The 18,081-nt window shown below is 47.2% G+C and overlaps 1 protein-coding gene across 4 annotated transcripts in view; it reads left to right on the forward strand.

The window, feature by feature from the left end:
• Positions 1-15,126: 15,126 nt before the first annotated feature.
• The window catches only part of DUS2 (dihydrouridine synthase 2), a 35,214-nt gene continuing 32,259 nt past the window's right edge, over positions 15,127-18,081 (forward strand). For 3 of the 4 annotated variants that reach the window (XM_075536357.1, XM_075536355.1, XM_075536358.1), the window contains exons 1-2: positions 15,127-15,233; positions 15,718-15,836. The gene's annotated coding sequence lies outside the window, so the exon portion shown is untranslated. The remainder of the gene's footprint in view (positions 15,234-15,717; positions 15,837-18,081) is intronic. The other variant, XM_075536356.1, reaches the window with a different exon arrangement.

An 18,081-nucleotide genomic window follows, 5' to 3' on the forward strand; every position in this document is an offset into this window, starting at 1 on the left:
GCCAGGAAGTGAGACAGAACTGATTAACCATCCTTGCTTTGCTCAGGTGGCTGCCAAGATCTCTCCCCTCTCTCACACCCCCGTTTCTGGATGATGTCCTCTGATCCGCTTGGCACTGAAAACACAGTGCGGGCTCATCCCCTCTCGGGGTCCCTTCCAGAGGGACTGTTGGGTGGACCAGAGCTCCATGGAAGTCTGTGGGGAGATGCAGACTTGGAAATCAAGTCCCCCATCCCCCGGGAGGACAGTAGAACCCCCAAATGCTTGCGGTCAGGCCCCCTCCACCTCTCTCGTACAACTCAGGAAACATTTCGTCAGGCCTGTCACCTCAGAGGTATGAAGGGAAATGGGTTCCAAGCTGTGGAAGAGAATCCATGGTCATATAAATGAGTTCTATTAGCCATCCTGGGGCATCCCGGGGCCTCAGGGGATCAGGCTGGGCTGCTAGTGGAAGTTTGGGGGGGGGGGTCAAAGCTACCAGCCACTTGAAAGCAGAAAGAGGTGGCTGCCAGCTTCTGGAGAGATGGACAGGCTGTGGGGAAACCCTATGGGGAAGTGCTGCTTTGCTTGATAGGGTTGCTATAAGTCGAAACGGATTTGATAGCACCGAGGTGGCTTTTATTTTAAGAACTCCTCCCACCTTGACCCTTCTCTTTGGACCCCATACCTGGGACCCAATAGGGTTCAGCCCAGTATGACAGAACGCCATCCTCTGGAGATTTTCATCTCCTGGAGAGAAAGGCAAAGGGTCAGCATGACCTGGAGGTTCCAGGCAGGGGTGGCTGGAGGAGGCACCGCACCTCAGCCCCACTGCCTGGGACACGGTGTCCACAGGTGCCCAGTCTTAGTCTCACGCCATCTGCCCTTGCGGGCTCTGACACCACCCGTCCCTGATCTCGCATCAGTTTGAGAGGCGCCCGAGGGGCCCTAAGTGTGTGTCTCAGGACCTAGGGGAAGGTTCTGGAGGCAGGCAGGCACCCTTCCGGAGAGGCCCTCGGTACCTCGTCTTCAAAGTGCTCTCCTGCATCCCTTGCCGCGAGGCCCGTCGGGAAAGAGGCTGCATGGGCAGCCTTTTGTACCCTCCGTGGGAAGAGTAGCTTGATAAAGGTTAGAATCTAGCTTGCTCAGGGATGATGCTGCACTCACTGTCCACAGAGAGGAGACATCCTTGGGGGGACCCCAGACCCCTGGAACTACTTCCGGGGAAAATCTGAGTGGCAAGCTGATGTGTACAGAATAGTTCTTGTACAGATTCCAGGCCTAGGCCTGCATGCTCCGTTGCCTTTCCAGAGGACATGTTGGTGCTAACAGAGAGTCCTATCAGACGTTCTCTCACACGCAACCAAGTGCCTGCTAGCTCCCCCCAAAAACACAAACCCCAAACCAAATCCTTGAGGCACCACGTTTGAGGCGTTACCGTGGATACTGAGAAGCTCTGTGAAATCTTTGTAGCCCAGGGAGGTCACGTAAGGAGGGATGAGGGCCTTCACACCTCACCCTTTCTGCCCTCATCCTATTGTCCATTAGCCCGTCCCTGTGGGATGAGCAAGATAAGCCCAAACACTGGGCTTGCCTTGGGAAGCAAGCCTGGAGGTTATATGGCACGGACCCCAAACTCTCAACTGCTGGAGGGAGACATTTGGTGTGTGTGTGAGCGGGGGCAGTCTGGGTAGGCTTCTTGGAGGAGGTGGGCCTGGAGAAGGGAGATTTGGACAGCTGCAGAGGAGAAGGAGGACATTCCAATCAGGAATAGGAAAGAGCCTCGTCCTGCGCCAATGTAAATCCCACATTTTAAATAGTTGAGGATTCAGAAAAACTCAGAAGTGGGGAGGCTACCCGAAGGAGACCACACATCCGGTAGAGAGGTATTTTGTTAAGGGTAGGTGCGTGTGCGGAGGGCTTTATGTTGGGACTTCAGGTTGCTCGCTGACTGGGATGTGAGGACCAGCTGAAAGCTTTGTGGTGTTTGTTTTCTTCCTGTTCTTAAGCTGATCTCATGCATAGACACACTGTATGTCTGGGCAGGCCTGTGCGCCACAGGCTTTAAATTTTTTTTTGTTGAATCTGTTTTATTGACACAGAATAGTCTCTGTTTTTCTGGGAACTCCCTGCTGCTGGTCTTGTTAAGCAGAGAGGGGACATCTGTTGACTGGGACTGGAGCAGCAGGGAGAAGGCCCAGACAGCAGAAGGTACACTCTTTTGGAGGTTGGCCAAGTCTGGCTAAGCCACCACAGCAACGTATCGCGGCTCCCTCCTGTACTGGGGCTTCACCCCTGAGCACCCAGAGGCTCACAGGAGCAGTCTCCCCTGTCCTAGAGTCACTGCGAGGCAGCATTGACTAGGTAGGTGGCAGTGAGTTTGTTGGTTTGTGTGTTTGTTTTGAGTTTTCAGGGATGACAGAGAAAGCCCAAAATCCATTTGCCAGAGTCCCCAGAGGGTGAAGCCTCCATTGAATTCCTTCTGACCCTTGGCCCTCGATGTGGCTCGTCCTGCACTCAGGCAGCGTGCGTGGGAAAGCCATTGCCTCCACTGCCCCTCGGTCCCAGAGAGTGCACGGTGTCATTGTGTGTTGTTGCCGGGATTTTTGTGCATGATTCAGGTGGTTTCACCCAGAGCAGGGTGGGGTGGTGGGAGGTGACAATTCTTCCATTTGGGGATAGTCCTCAGTGGAAACAAACCAAGGATGTTTTAGACTTTTTGGTGGCCTCCTTGTAAAGCACATTTTCTCAGTAATTTAAAAATGGATTAACCTACCCGAAATAGTTTACAATTCAGTGGGCTGTGAAGAGAAGGTTGTGCAATTAATCCTCATAACAGAAAATATCAGAAGGTAAAACTCAGGCAGTGAATGGCCTTAGAGATTGCTAGGGATGGCCCCTTGACCTTCACCCCAATAACACACACCTTGGATGAAAGCCTCCCCTCGTGGTTGAGCTGGAAATAAGGGATGGGAGTCCACCATGGCCCTGTCTGTCAGCCTTAAGAGTAATGTATTAGGTACTTTCCCTCCTTTCTATTAACAAATTGCAAAAAAAATTGCTTTCTTGTGGCTTTTGATTAATTGAGCCTTTTCAAAAGTAGACAACAGAAAAACAGTAATTTTTAAATTGGTACAAGATTTTAAATTGGTATATGATTGGCATAAGATCTTCTTAAAGAAAAATGTGTATTAAAATATATATCATATCTACAATGTCTACTAACAATACTTCCAAGTGGTATTGTAAATTAGAAAAAATACGTATATATTTAAATATATATATATATATTATATTTTTAAGAGTTCAATTTTGATTTCATAAGATCCATGTGTTTGTGAATGAAATAGTTTTAATTTTATTGTGAAGAATTAGCAAAATGGTTCCTTTTGACAGATTTTTCTCTGTATATGTCAGCCTTAGAATCTAGATCCTTCAAAGGGACTTGAATTAGGTATTTTAGAATGTGTTTCACCGAGAGAGAGAAAGAGAGAGAGAGAGAGAGAGAGAGAGAGAGAGAGATTGATTTTACAGGGGTTAAAACACCTGCTGGTTTTCCACTTTGGTCAGCTTGAGCCAGCTCAGACATTCAAGTGATCTAAGTAGAAATAGCCACGCGGCACGGTAAGTGCTGGACTGCTAACCCAGAGGTGGCAGCTTGAGCTAACTGTCCACTCACCGAGGATTCGCTAGTCTGCTGCCGCTGGGTTTTATTTCTCCCAAACCGGGGAATCCGGTTCTTCTCTATCCTCTGAGGTCTCTGTGAGTCAGAATTGACGCCGTGACTTTTTTCTTTCTGTTTTACAAGTCAAAATGTGCAATTTTAAAAACAATCTGAGAAAGCCAAATTTAGATAAAATACGTAGCGGGAAAACTGAAACACGCGCACTTTGAGTAGTGCTGTGCTAACAAAGTCATCTTAGGATCTTTAATTTGTCGACAGTAAAATTAGGTTAATAGAAGTTTGTTGTCATTAGTTCACATACTTTTTTTTTTTAAAGGAAATGGCATCTGTATTCAGGTGTGCTAAAATAGTGTGTTCAGTTTTTCTTAAATTTAAAGGGTTATAAGAGCTATACAAGGACAAGGTTTAAAGAATTTATTAGTAATAAATGTCTTGGATAGAGCCAACATTTTACTCGGCTGACTACAAGTTTAATGAGTTTAAGTTTTTTTATGGAGTAGTAATATTACATAGCATTAACAAAAAGTTGGGTTTCTTGCCACTGAAGTAATTTTTTTTTAACGATGACTTTTTAGAAAATCTAATTCATTCTCCGAATTGCCTGGCCTCCAAAGTGAAGGGTAGATTGCATTTACCAACGTGCTTGGTCTGGAAAAAAGACTGACGGCCGCAGTTTTCAGATCATTTCTGAAAAGATGACGCTTTCCTGGAAGTCTTGTGACTTTAAGCTACTTCCTGTTTTGTACTTAGCCCAAGATGTTCCTTGTTGGCCTTGTTCACCCCAGCTCTTGGGGATTTCCCCCCCCTAACTTTGTCTCTCACTCTAGGACCAACATGGTGCCTGGATACTTTGGTCTGGAGGGCCATCCGAGACTACTTCCCCACCGGGGTCGTGAAGACATCCAAAGAGATAGTTTTGGCATCATGAATGTGACCCTTGTTGTCTGATCTGATTTGCTTGTGCTGATGATCATTTTCACTTCATAAGCTATCAGTCCAGTTGTTTTCACTGCCAACATTAAAAAAAATCATTTTATTGGGGTTCATCCAACGCTTATCACAATCCACACATACATCAATTGTGTGAAGCACCCTTATACATTCGTTGCCCTCATCATTCTCAAAACCCTCGCTTTCCGCTTGGGTTCCTGAAATCAGCTCCTTAAAAAAATTTTTTTGTGTTTAAGCTATCTTCTGCTTAGAAGCTTAAGGAAGATTTACCTTTTTTGACTGGATAACTTTTCAAATTGGCATGTCTTCCCTGATTGAAAGCGCACATCATTCTCCATGAGTAACATGTAGCAGTCTGTGGTTGCAGACCCGTGAAAGGAATTAGTATATTCCAGGCTACTACATGAAGACCACCTCAAGAAGCAAGGTACAAACTCTAACATGGGCTTGAAAATCTAGGCAGAAGACAGAACAGAAGGGCTGTACGTGTTTGGTATTTTGTTTCCAAGAGGGGAAAGAGAACGCAGTTGTCTGAAAGCAGGATGTCTGATTGGGCCAGATGTGAACGATAGTATCGGGCAAATTTGAGGGTGTGTGGTCAGGCGTCGAAAGATTGAAGGGAAGTCAACTTTATTGGCTTTGATAAAGAAAATCAGAAACAGTGCAATGCTTTAAAACCTTTCCAGCATGGGATCAGTTTGGGGAATTTATTCCTACACTGGGAAAAGGGTAGTGAATCTTTCACCACAAAATGTTGCCTGAGTGTCAACACTTTGTACTGAAATAGCTGAGGAGTCACGGTCTTTAACAGGAACTAAATGAGGTGGACACAATTTCCTGGATCAACGAGTAAATGTTAATTATGACATCAAGTATATTTAACCTGTAAGTTGAGAATATATCTCTGCCTACAACAATTTCTCAATTGCACCACTCAGAAACAAAACAAAAACGTTTGAGAACTGAGCATATTTTTCCCATAAAAAATAATGGAAAATCACATAATATTCGGAGGCCCAAATGCTACCCCTATAAATTCATGTTTTCAGGATGTTAAATTAGCCTTCCGGTGTCTGGCTTGGATATGCTATCGCTGTCATCATCGGATTGCTTTGGATTGATCCAAATTAACAGTAACGGTTCAACCTTTGATGTCCCTTGTTTTGTGGCTAACGATTTCACCCCTTTCACTACTTGAGGTGCTTTAATCACATTGTCCCCCCCAAAATGTTGATAATGTCGACTTAGCCCTGTTGTGTCCAACCGACAAACGAGACAAGAAATGACCTGATTCAAATTTTTTTTTATTGTGGCTATTTTTATTCTTTGAAATTTGTTGCTGTTTTTGCAGAATGTTATGTTTTTTTAAACAATTTATTAGGGGCTCATACAACTCTTATCACAGTCCATACATATACATACATCAATTGTATAAAGCACATCTGTACATTCTTTGCCCTAATCATTTTTTTCTCCTCTTTTCTTTTTTTTACATTTTATTAGGGACTCATACAACTCTTATCACAATCCATACATATACATACATCAATTGTATAAAGCACATCCATACATTCCCTGCCCCAACCTGATTCAAATTTTGCGATGCTTTCTTTGTTTAGCTTTTTGGTGGTTCTCACAGTTTTCCTCTTAGCTTTACTGCGGGTATCCCGAACTTTCTTTGGAGCCATGGGTACCGTATTTTATGCAAGCCGAAAACACACACACACACACACACACACACACACACACACCAACGAATGTTTCAATGCACTAACACAAGCACTATATGAGGAGGTACCCCCCAAACTGGAATTGCCCTGAGTGGAGCAGAGCTTTCTGTAGTACTCATTTTCCCTGCTAGGTGAGCACTGAGCAGCTTGCTCTGAGTTACTGCACCCATGGGCATCGCCTGGGAAGGTTCTCTCTGGTCACAGCGAATTTTTTTGGTAAAAGCACTTTCGCTTGAACCTCAGGTTTTTGTTTTTTGTCATGGGCGATTAAAGAGAACAGCATGTGGCTGTGAAGTTTTGTTTCCTGCCTGAGAAAAATGGCACAGAAAGTGTTGTGATGTTGAACACGGCTTACAAGGACAGCGCTATGGGAAGAACTCAAGTGTCTGGGTTGTTTTCTCATTTCCAAAAAGGTGAAATGTCAACTGATGACAAACCTTGTTCTGGACATCTGTCAACTTCCCGAATTGATGAAAATGTCAACCCAGCACATTTGGAGTTTGTTCCACCTGGTCAGACTATTAATCAAGCTTTATATTTAGAGGTTCTGAAAAGACTGCTTAACAGTGCGTGACCAAAAGAGGCCTGATTTGTGGCAGACGGGGGACTGGGTTTGCCACCATGACACTGCACCTGCTCACGCAGCCATCTCAGAGCACCAGTTTTTGGTAAAAAACAAAACAAAAACAGCATGCTTCTCTTGCCCCATGAACCTTACTCACCTGACTTGCTCCACGTGACTTCTTTTTGTTTCTGCAAATGAACAGGGAAGGACAGCGAGTTGACAATGTAGAAGAGGTGAAAAAAATGAGGGGGAGGTGCTGTCAGCCAAACAGATGAGTTTGAAGAATGTTTCCAAGAATGGAATCACAAACTTGACAAACATGCTAAGTATAATGGGGAGTACTTAGAATGTGGTGATAAAGATAAAGTGATAAGGTTTTTTTGTAAAAAACAACACGAGAGGAAAAAAAACAAAAAATAAAACAACAACAAAAAACTCCACATAGTTGGGGGTGAGGTGGGGAATTCCGGTTTGATGGAGGTACCGTACCCATTGTCTGAGCCAGAGTGGCGCTTCTACTCTTGGCCTGTACAGGCTTTTGCAAGTTGGAGTTTTGGTTTGACTATGGAGCAAAGTTTTGTACACTGAGCTGATTTTTTAAAATTTAACTTTGCAGGCAAGTTCAAGGATGTAGCCATTTGACAACTGTGGTAGCCCTGTAGATCCAAGCAAACAAAAAAAGGTTTTTTTTACAATTGAATGATGATTCAGAAAAACCAGCAGGCCACTTTGCTCTTAGCACTGTGTCCTACTGAAGAATTTAGTCTGTTTAAAGGGACAGATTCCAAAAGAAAATCAGACTAGTCAGGTGGGCTCAGGGCAGGGCATGTAACAATGTAATCTGGTCTACCAAGTAATGCTATCTGTATGTCTGTCTAATGGTTATGATCTATTTATCACACTCGTATCTGTACATCTTAAAATCCACTCCCCCTGAGGACGCCTCACTTCAGCCGAGGTCAGTCTTTCATTTAAAGGTCATTGGGAGAGTGAGTACCAAATAATTGTCCTGCGCTCACCCTAATGCCATAGGGTTTCCTGCAACTGTGTGCTTTGAATGTCGATGAAAATTTATGAACGGTGGTGGCGGGGGTGGTGGGTGGGTAGAGGGCGATTTCTATGGGTGAATGTGATGGTTAGATTTAATGTCAATTTACACCTGTGTGAAAGTAGAGTGCACTCAGACCTATCAGGTTGATGCTGCTGCCTCTATGGGGCTGTGGCCTTTATAAGGGAGACCCAGAAGCTCTTTTGCTGGCTCTTCACCTTCCTGTTTGACTGGGTCCTGTGGCCATGCGGTCTGGCAAGTCCGCAGCTGTCGATGGCCTGCCATATTGCTGAGGACCTTGGATCCAGGAGACTCTGCACCCACTAGCCTGTGATCTTCCAGCTGCCCGCCTGCCTACCTGCTTCATCCACCGGCAGCTGATTGAGCCTGAGGGGCACTCCAGCTAGCACCAGACCATGGATTTGAGTTGGACTGGACTTGGACGCTTGCTTGTGAAGTTTTTTCTTCGATGAGTTTTAATAGTTTTGTTTCTCTAGAATACTCCGCCTAACGCATTGGGTAAAGCAGGGAAGAGCAGCCTGCCCTTGTGGAAAACCCCAACCTTACTTCCATGGACCCTCAATGGGAGACTCTGCCCTGTATTAGGTTGTCAATCATGCATTTTGGGCCTAATGTTTGCCTTCCTGGTTTTTTAAAATCCAGGCCATCTGCTATAGGCTATATGAACTATAAATTTTGAGATATCAGCATTATTCACAGGTCACATCCCAGAGACTTAATTTGGAAACCTCAGTGAGTGAACCAGACTTTATTTACTTTGAACATGCTTGCTGGGGATTAAAGGAACTGATAATGCTTTGGACTGACAGATGAACAGTGCTAGTGTGAGAAGATGCAGAGGACTGCTATTCCAAGTTCACCCGCTTTGAAGACCTTGGACCTTGGTTCAAATCTACTGTTTTTGAAGTTGCCCCATAATTGCAATGGGAGACTATTTTGTGCTTGCTATTTTCATATTTTCTTTGATTTTTATAACATGTTTTTTAGTTCTGAAAATATTTTTGCCTTAGTGAATGAGTTGTTTGAATTGTCCCTTTGTGTCTAACCCTCGTTTTCTTTTGTCCTTTTCTCTCTGTTTTTGAGAAGCAGAAAGTAGAGTTTATTTAACAAGGAAAGAAAAGAACCGACACGGCCCGTGGGGACTCCAATGTGTTGCCCTGTCATTGTTTTCCTAAGCAGTGTTCTTTCACTTGTTTATCTATATATCTAAATGTTTGCTGTATTTTAGTCTAAAAAGATGTATGTACATAGATCTCATTAGTAGTCTAAATTATATACCATTGGCTAGATTAACAATATTTGTAGAATTACTAAATGCCCCATGTAGGCTACTTATACTCTCAAGAAGCTGATAAGGTTGCCCTCAAAGTGGACCATAGATATCAACAGATCTATGAATGGATTTTGAGCTCACACTTAATCCTACACCCTATTCTGAGAACCATTAGTTCTTATGATATAGCCCTGCTTGAAACTTGTCCTCAAGAGTGATCACTGAAAATATGGGTGCTCTAGCAGAGTGTGGTGAAGAAATCAGATGGTGCCCGGCTATCAAAAGCAATAGCGACTGGGGTCTTAAAGGCTTGTCTTAAAACAAGCAGCCATCTAAGGGAAGTGTCCGCTAAGTCCACATCGAAGAAGCACATTAGTCTGTGTGATCAAGGGATTATTAATAATAATATCCATGACTGGAGGCAGGAATCGTATTAGGGCTTAAATTCGGAGCCAGGTTTGCAAAAGGCTATGGATGACAGTGAAAGCCCAAAATCCATTTGCAGAGTCCCTAGTGGATTAAGCCTCGATTAGATTCCTTCTGAACATTCCCAACAGATGTGAATAATGTTGCCCTCAGGGAGAGTGCTTTGGAAAGTGTATTACTTCTACTCCCTCGACAGCCAACTTAGGGGGAAGATAGTCTCTCTCATGTGTTTGTCTGGGTGTGTGTCCTTGATAGAAATCACAGAATTGGGGGCTGAATCATATCCTAGCAGCAGTGGCCTGACTGCTTAGGTAGGAAGGCCCTGGGCCAATTTTGCAAGCTCTCATCTCTAACATAATGTATGTGCCCCAATCATGGTTCTGTTCCCACTTCTATATCACGATTTGAACCTGATGTTTTTGTGACAGTCTTCCACATCCTTTTTAGAACTATCAGAAAATCCTTGAATGCCATTATGACCTCTTGCCAGTCTCCCTCAACAAGATGTGTTTGTCCTGTTAAAAACTAAATGTTCTTCTTAAACTATATTTGAGATTTGGTATCTCTCGTACCCTTTAAAACAAAGTGGCATAGTCGCAACAAGATTCCAAAGTTGGAAAAGGGCGGAATAATGCGAGCTTCCCTCTACATTTCACAGAGCCGCAGAGACTTTGCCAATGACTCATGTAATGGTCTCTCTCAAGTGGGTGATGACTTTGTCCTGTGTAGACTTAATAGGCCTCAGTCGAACCCTCTCTGACCATAGACTAGGGATGCTCAATAGCCTTGCTAGCACGCAGAGTGCATTCAAAAGTGGCAGATATAGTTAGGTTAAATTTTAACACATTAGTGCTCACTTCGGCAGCAGATACACTAAAATTTTAACACATTATTTGATCTCCCTTTTGACCCATTTTAAAGTTTTAGTTTTTAATATTTTCTGCTTCTCAATTGAAGTTTTTCTCCATTTTATTGGTAAGCTTTTGGGGGGGGATGATTTTTGGTACATGAAATACAAGGTGGGTGAATCTAGGGACAATAACTGGATTAAGTTTCTTAAGGTATGGCAGGGGGGGTTTGGGGGAATTGGGAAGCAAATAACGAAAAAATGTTATAAAATTGATTATGGTAATAATTGTATTGTACAGCTCTTCTTGATAGGATTGAACTATTGAGTTATAGGATACCTGGATTATGTCCCAATAAAACCGTTTAAAAGAAAAAGCAATCTCCGTAATCAGTGTTGTTAAATGGTATTTGAGATTTGGGGTCCCTTTTGTATCTTACCCCCACAGCTCTTCACATGGTTTGTCTCAGTGAAATGTCACCTCCTCCTCTTGTGTATGGAGCTCCTCCCTTCCCTGCTCTTTGCCTGCTCGGTTCTTTATAGCCACCGTCACGATGGAACTGTCTTGCTGACCTGTCCTCTGTTTCTTCCCTTAGTTTGGGGGTGCCTTTCGGGGAGTTCACCAGGGCTGGTATGGAACAATCAACAACCAAACCCACTATCAATGAGTTGGTTCCTCTATGTGGAAGGTTTTCAATAAATTAAAAAGACAAACGGATGATGACACCCAATTTGTAACAGGCAAATGGAAGGCAGCGAGAGCCAAAAATTCATCTGTAGACTGTCCAGTCAGATTGAGCCTCTGACAGATACCCTCTAGCCACAGGAAAGGGACTCGAACGGCTTTACTAGGAGATTATTGTAAACTTGATTATGGCAGATCGAATCATAGTATAATACGATACTTGGGCGGTTGCCCTCCCTCTTGACCCAATCTGAATTTGCTTTAGGCTCAATTTCTGTTGTTTAAATATTATTGGTGGTCTTTTTTTATTGTGTTGGGTTTCCCAGTTTATGAAGCACAGGAGAGGATGCATAGGGACAATAACTGATGCAATGGTTTATCAGGGATCAAGGGTGGGGAGGGGAATCAGGGATCAAACCAAGGAACATGAGTGGGGAGGGGGCACTAGAACTGATTGATGAAGTACATACAACTCTTTAAAAGTGATTTAATTATGGAAGTGTTTGATATGTGTTATATAAAGAAAAGTAATAAGAAACATGACCAATGGTTATTGGCTGAAGGAGGGTTTTTGCTTAGGGGGCATTGAGTTTGTTAGTGGTGGTAGAATAATTTGTAAAAGGATATCAATGATGGTTGTTCACCATGAAGACTATAATCAATGGCACTACATTTTACATGTGGAAGTTGTTAAATTGGAGGCTGTTTTGTTGTATTTTTGCCCCAATGAAAAAAATTACACGAGTACAAGGAAAAAAGTGTTCTAAAATTGTAGTGACTGTACAACTCTATTGAATTCTACAATGTGTGAAGTGCCAATACAATTTTTTAAAAAGGGGAATGGATAAAACACTGTTTTGTCCTTTTATTTAGATACACAGACACCAGGCCCTCCTTTTCTACAGAATCTGCCTGTGTCCTGCCCTACTTTGCAGACAGCAGTGAGGAAGCTAAGGCTCTATAAGCTGGGCCCACAGACCCTTCTTGGAGGAAGGTCGAGGGCCAGGCCCCCCACAAGATGTACTGCAAGGAACAGGGAGCTTTGGGGCCTGGCCTTAGAGGCTAGATTTCAAATACAATAAAACCATTTTATTGTGCAGTTGTGCCCCATGCCCCCCAGGGGTTGGATAATGGTTGTGGTTAAGGAGTCACCTCAGCTTTGGAGAGGGCTGCTCAGCTGTCCAGGCTCTCCTTGGGCTTCCTATCGGAGGCTCCGGGTAGGGAAGGCTCAGGGAGGACGGCTTAAGTTCACCTCATTGTGGGGAGTGGCCGTCCTGGGAGAATGCTTCAGATGGGTTAGGGCAGGTAGGTTTTGTGAGGGTCAGCCTCCTGCCAGTAGACTGCTGGCACAGAATTCTGGGTGGGTGCTCACTTCTGTAATTTTGTTGGAGGTAGTGTCCCTTGAGAGCTCACGCTGCCTCCTATTGAGATGAGCTGCAGCGCCCCCCTCCGGCCCCACCCCTGGGAAATCCACAAACCCTGGGAAGGTGACAAGAGTTTGGGGGATGGCCAGCCTCCTGTCATTTGGCTGTAAATGCTAAATTTTAGGAATGAGGCAGCTGGGAACTGTATGTATTGGATGGAAGGAAGTAGGTGTCTCTCAGGAGCCAGGCTAGGAGTTGGCTTTTCTGCTTCCACTTTCAATGGGGTGGCCACAGATGCATCTCCATAGCTCTGGTAGCTGGCAACCAGGCAGTATGTCTCCGCAGACTGGGTTTCTCTATGCCCTTGGTAAACGACATGGTCGTGACAGATAGTGACAAGGTATAGGAAGGTCAGTGGGAACCACTGATGCCAGGAAGAAAGCAGATCAGTAGTCTGTACTCAGATGATTGACAAGTATTCCATTTCTGGATGAAGCCCTCTTAACCACCTGGCATTGGAAGGTCTGGGCCCACTACCTCTCAGGGCTCCTACGGAAGGGATACTGGCTATCACAGCCCCTGGGGCAGCCTGTGGCAATGAGCTAATTGGAAATCGAGTCTCCATTCCCAGGGAATAACAGTACCACACCAAAATGCTGTGGCCAGGCCCCCTCAATCTTTTCCTCCAAGGACTGTGTCCTTGCCAGCAAAAATGCCCTCAGCTTTGGCTGAGAGGCCCATCAATCAGGAAAGGGTGTTAATAGAAGCATTTTGCAGCCCACCGGGGGAAAGTAGCTTGATAAAGATGAAAACCTAACTTTCCCAGGATGCCTGTCAATAGTGAGTAGGTAACTGGGGAGCCCTGAAGGTATCCCAGAACGTTGTTACTACTTTGGGGCAAGTTTTAAGTCGGAGTGGGCAAACCCAAAAGGGGTGGGGGGCAGCCTGGTGAGGGTGTACAAAATCTCTTGATAGATGCCAGGCTTAGGGGTACCTGCTGTGCTACCCCCAAAAGTTCTGCCCTCATGGTAACTGGTAAGAGACCCATGTAATTCCTCATATTATGCAATGCCAAATTTCACATCATTCTTCACCTGACATGTGATACCGCAGACAGCCAGGCTCTGTGGCTCTTCCTACAAACGTGCCAGGAGCTGCTTGCCTTGTTGCTCAACAGGCCGCAGGAAGCTGTCAGCGCAAGCCAGCGTCTCCCACTGACAAATGAGCTCACCTACCCAGGACACAGGGAAGCCCCTGGCTTAGGCATCGATTGCACTGAAGCCAGCCTCCATCAGGCTTGTTGGGGAGAAACTCCTGGAAGACTTCTACTCTGGCGAGCCACCAGCTCAACTTTCTGGACCGGACTCACATTTCCACAATTGTGTTAAAAATCCCAGCCCACCCTCCCTGCCCTGTGGATGTAGTTTTACAGCGAGAGGGGGAAAAAATCATAATTGACAATCAGTCGTACATGGGTGCTATCCAGGCCGCGAGAGGCTATGTCTGTGTAGAGAAGTGTGCCGTGGGAGCCCTTCTGGAAGCCCTGGAAGATGCCTGCCCTCATGGCAGCTGGCATTTGTCCCTGCGGCCGTAAGTGCGGGATCTTGTGGTCATCCAGAATATATCCCAGCCAGTTCACAGTGGTGGAGCTATTACAGAACACCAGGACAGCTCTGGAGGGGCCGGCCCTAGTGGCTTTGTCATGCTGCTTGAGGATCTGCACCAACTCAGTCACCTTCTCTGCTCCCTCGAGTCTCATAAATGTCTGTCTGACATGAGGCATGATGCAGTGGAGCCTGGAGCTGGTGATGGTGACGGCCTCTGGCCTGCCCCTTCAGGAAATGTGGCTCCCACCAGCACCAGCTGGGTTGAAGGCATCTTTTAAGACGGCTGGGCTTTCATGCCATGTTCCCCCCAACGGTGGGGAGCCCCACCGCCACCCCCAGTTCCCGCACCTGCAGGCCCAGGGAGCTGACCAATGGCTAGGCCACGGCTTGCACCGGATGGGCCAATTTTCGGGAAGGCACGAGGATTGGCCCCGGGGAGCGGGGATGCTGCCAGAGGCCAGAGTCCAGGCTGCGGCGGGCCAAGTGCGACAGGCGGTAGCTGGGCGTCTTGTCACTGCCAAAGACGTGGGTGCCACGACGTAGCCGCGGGCTGGGGCTCAGGTGCAGGGTCGTGGGCCCAGGGCCTTGGGGCGCAGGCTCCGGCAGTGCGCGCAGCACGGGAAGCTGGAGGCCGGGGGTTACGAAGCGGTCCTTGGACGAGCGTTTAGGAAGTGCGGTCCCAACGGCCCCGCGGGCGGCGCGCCTGTTGGCTGCCCTCCCTCCGGTAGCTGAGCCGGCGCCTGTAACGGACCGGGTAACGGAGGGCTCTGCCGCTGCCCCCGTCGCCGTTGTGGAGCCAGGGGGATGCACACCAACGGCGCCGTCTCCTGGGGCGCGCGGAACACCGGTTCCCGTTGGAGGTCAAGAGCGACCCGCCCGCCGGCGCCCGAAGGGCAGGTCGAGGCGCGTCGGAGCTCTCGGCGCGGGAGCGGCGCGCGCGGGTGACGTCACGGGCGCGCCGCGGCGTGACGTACGGAGGCTCGCACGGCGAGGCGCCGGGAGCTGGCGAGCTGTGGGCAGGGACGGTCCTGGCGGCGTTCGGTCGCGACGAGGTGTGTCTTGCGCTCCCGGGAGGCGACGTCCCAGTTGGGGGGCCCCTGGGGCAGAGTGCGCAACGGGTGCAGGGCCGTGGCTGGGAGGGCTTCTGGCTGTCTGGTGCCCGTGCTTCTCTGCCTGCCCGCACGCCCCCGCGACGGGGTGCTCCTCGCCCCCAACACTTCAAAGTTGCGGCGGTGATTCCCTAGGGATTTCCTCCTCACGTCGAATGAGAATTTTTATTGGTAGACCGAATGAGGAGTCAGGCCTGCGGGCTTACAAACCGCAGGAAGGGAGAGTTCACCTGCCAAGTGAGGAGCCATTGCCCGGAGCTGTCAGAGTTCTGGGTATATACCAGGCTGGTGGCTACTGGCTGGTGATACACCGACTGCAGTTGGTCTAAAGGATGCCCCCGTCCCTAAGATTTGCTGCTTTATGATTCTAAGAATTCAGGTCTCCTGTGCTTAAACTAAAGGACTGCTTTGATGTCTGACCTGACAGGCTGGCTTCATCCATTTCCATCCAGCGACTCCTGTGTTTCAGCTGGAAAACAAAGAGTTTCTTTGCACCAAGCGAGCACCGAGGTAGTGACTGCAGTCTCAGAAAAGAAGAAGACGGAGGTATGTGTTTTGCACTGGTGTTTTGTCTAAGTATGTGGGGCCAGGTGGTTGCTTAGGGCCGCGTTCTCCTTGTACTTGTGGCCTTACAATGTGAGGACCTGTGAGTCATATAGAGGTTGCCACCTGCCTGAGCCTGTCTCTGCCCACGGCCCCAGGATTCTTCCCACTACTCTATCAGCTGCTACTGAAAGAACCAGAAAATAGCTCTTTTCCCTCTGACCACTGTTATAACTGACGTTGGTATATCAGCAGGTTGTCTGGAGAAACAAAACCAGTGACACATAGATAAGTATGAGAAAGAACTTTGTATCAAGAAGGCATCCCACCTCAGTCCAGCTCTTGTCCCTGGGCCTGATTCTAACTGGAGCCCTCTTCTGACCCGAGCAGCTACAGGCCAATGACTTCGAAAGGTGAAGCAGGAAGCAATGAATCACAGGCTACTGGGCAAAAAGTCCCATGGGTCCAAGGTCTTTGGGAGCATGACGGGGTTCCACTACTTCCCTTGAATGATAACCCCCATGGGACCACCCTGGAGGGAGACACCAAATCCAAGTAAGGCAACGGGCAAGAGAGAGAGAAAGAGATATTCTCCCAGTTACTCTTATCAAAAGGCCACACCCCAAAGGAGCCATCACTAGGTACCAATGGATGGGTTTGGATTCCATCCCCGCTTCCACACAGGTTTCCCCAAATCTAATCACCACAACCTCCGTTCTAAATGAAGCCCTTTAGGAATTGTCGGACTTTGCAGAAATGAAAGGTGGTCATGAGTGGTCCTTCATGGATGCTCCATTTTCCTACTTGCAGCAGGACTGCGGTACAGCCCTGGCCCTTCTCATTTGCAAGTCTCCTGTGGTCAACCTGTGCTCAGCCCTCGTCATTGTTGACCTCAGCCCTCTCCCCATCTTTCTATCTTGGCTCCCTGCCTCCTTCCTTCCTCTCACTCCCCAGTCCATCACCTGCCGCCCGAGTGATGTTTCTAATGCATCGCCCTGCTGTACCACCTCTTGACTCAAAAGCCATCCATGGATCCCCACTGCCCACAGATGACCTGCTAATCATTCTCCAGAATCGGGCCCCAACTTTGGCCGCTGCCGCCGCCTGGCCTACATCTCGTTCACTCAAACGATGGCTCCCATGCAAGTTAGACCTGGGGCTTGTAGCCCTCCACTAGGTAAGCAGGGTAGTCGAGTGTTAATTCATCAGCTCACTAAGTGAACCCGAGGTAGGGTCATGTCATTGCCCAGTGTCTGTGACTGAGTTCCTCGGTGGCTGAAGTATGACCCAGACTGTAGGTCTCGTGGCCATTTGCCCCTTTTCTGTCTTTTATTTTAAAAATCTTTTGATTGTGAATTTTAGGGGCTTACCAGTCAGGCCATCATGTTCGCAATCAGCAGCTTACCAAAACGCGCCCCCCCCCCCCCCCCCCCCCCCCCCCCCCCCCCGTGCTCTGCCCTGTGTCCTGGGTTTGGTCTGTCTCCTTGTGAGGTCTGATCTTCCCCTTCAACCAAGTTAGTGCCTGTCCTCCCTCTAGCCTTTTACTTCCCAGTCACTTCAAAGTTTACTTCTTTTGGCAGGAAAACCTTTTCTTGACTTCACATTTTAAAATTTAACTCAATTAATGTAAATTAATTAACTACATTTATCTTTAAATTTTAGTTTATAGCAGTGGTCTTCTTCAATACCTGCCCTTTTATGATCGACTCACTGCACTCAGCCTGTTGCCCTCCAAATCCATCCATACCATGAGGTGTTCCACAGTGTATTCGTCTACACCATTTCCCAGTGTGTATGGACCACTGTGTGTCTGTAGCCAAATGTCTTTCACCCTTTTTTCACCGGTGACCACCGGGGTTTCCATGTTCTTGCTGTTGTGAAGCATGCTGCAACGGACATGGATGTCCACGTATGTCAGCAGTTATCAACCTGTGGGTCGAGACCCCTTTGGGGGTCGAACGACCCTTTCACAGGGGTCGCCTGAGTCATAACAATAGCAAAATGACAATGATGAAGTAGCAACGAAAATAACTTTATGGTTGGGAGCTCACCCCAACATGAGGAACTGTGTGAAATGGTCGTGGATTAGGAAGGTTGAGAACAACTGGTGTATGTGCTCCTGCTCTGTTCCTCTTTCCTTTCAACATGCGCTGAGCTCCTAGCTTATGCCAGACTGTACTCTGTGGTGATGAGCAAGACCCAGTGCTGGTCCTCCCCTCTAGTGGAAGAGACCGACAGACAGCCGGAT

Source organism: Tenrec ecaudatus, chromosome 18 (genome assembly GCF_050624435.1).
Source record: "Tenrec ecaudatus isolate mTenEca1 chromosome 18, mTenEca1.hap1, whole genome shotgun sequence".
In the NCBI taxonomy this organism is placed as follows: domain Eukaryota; kingdom Metazoa; phylum Chordata; class Mammalia; order Afrosoricida; family Tenrecidae; genus Tenrec; species Tenrec ecaudatus.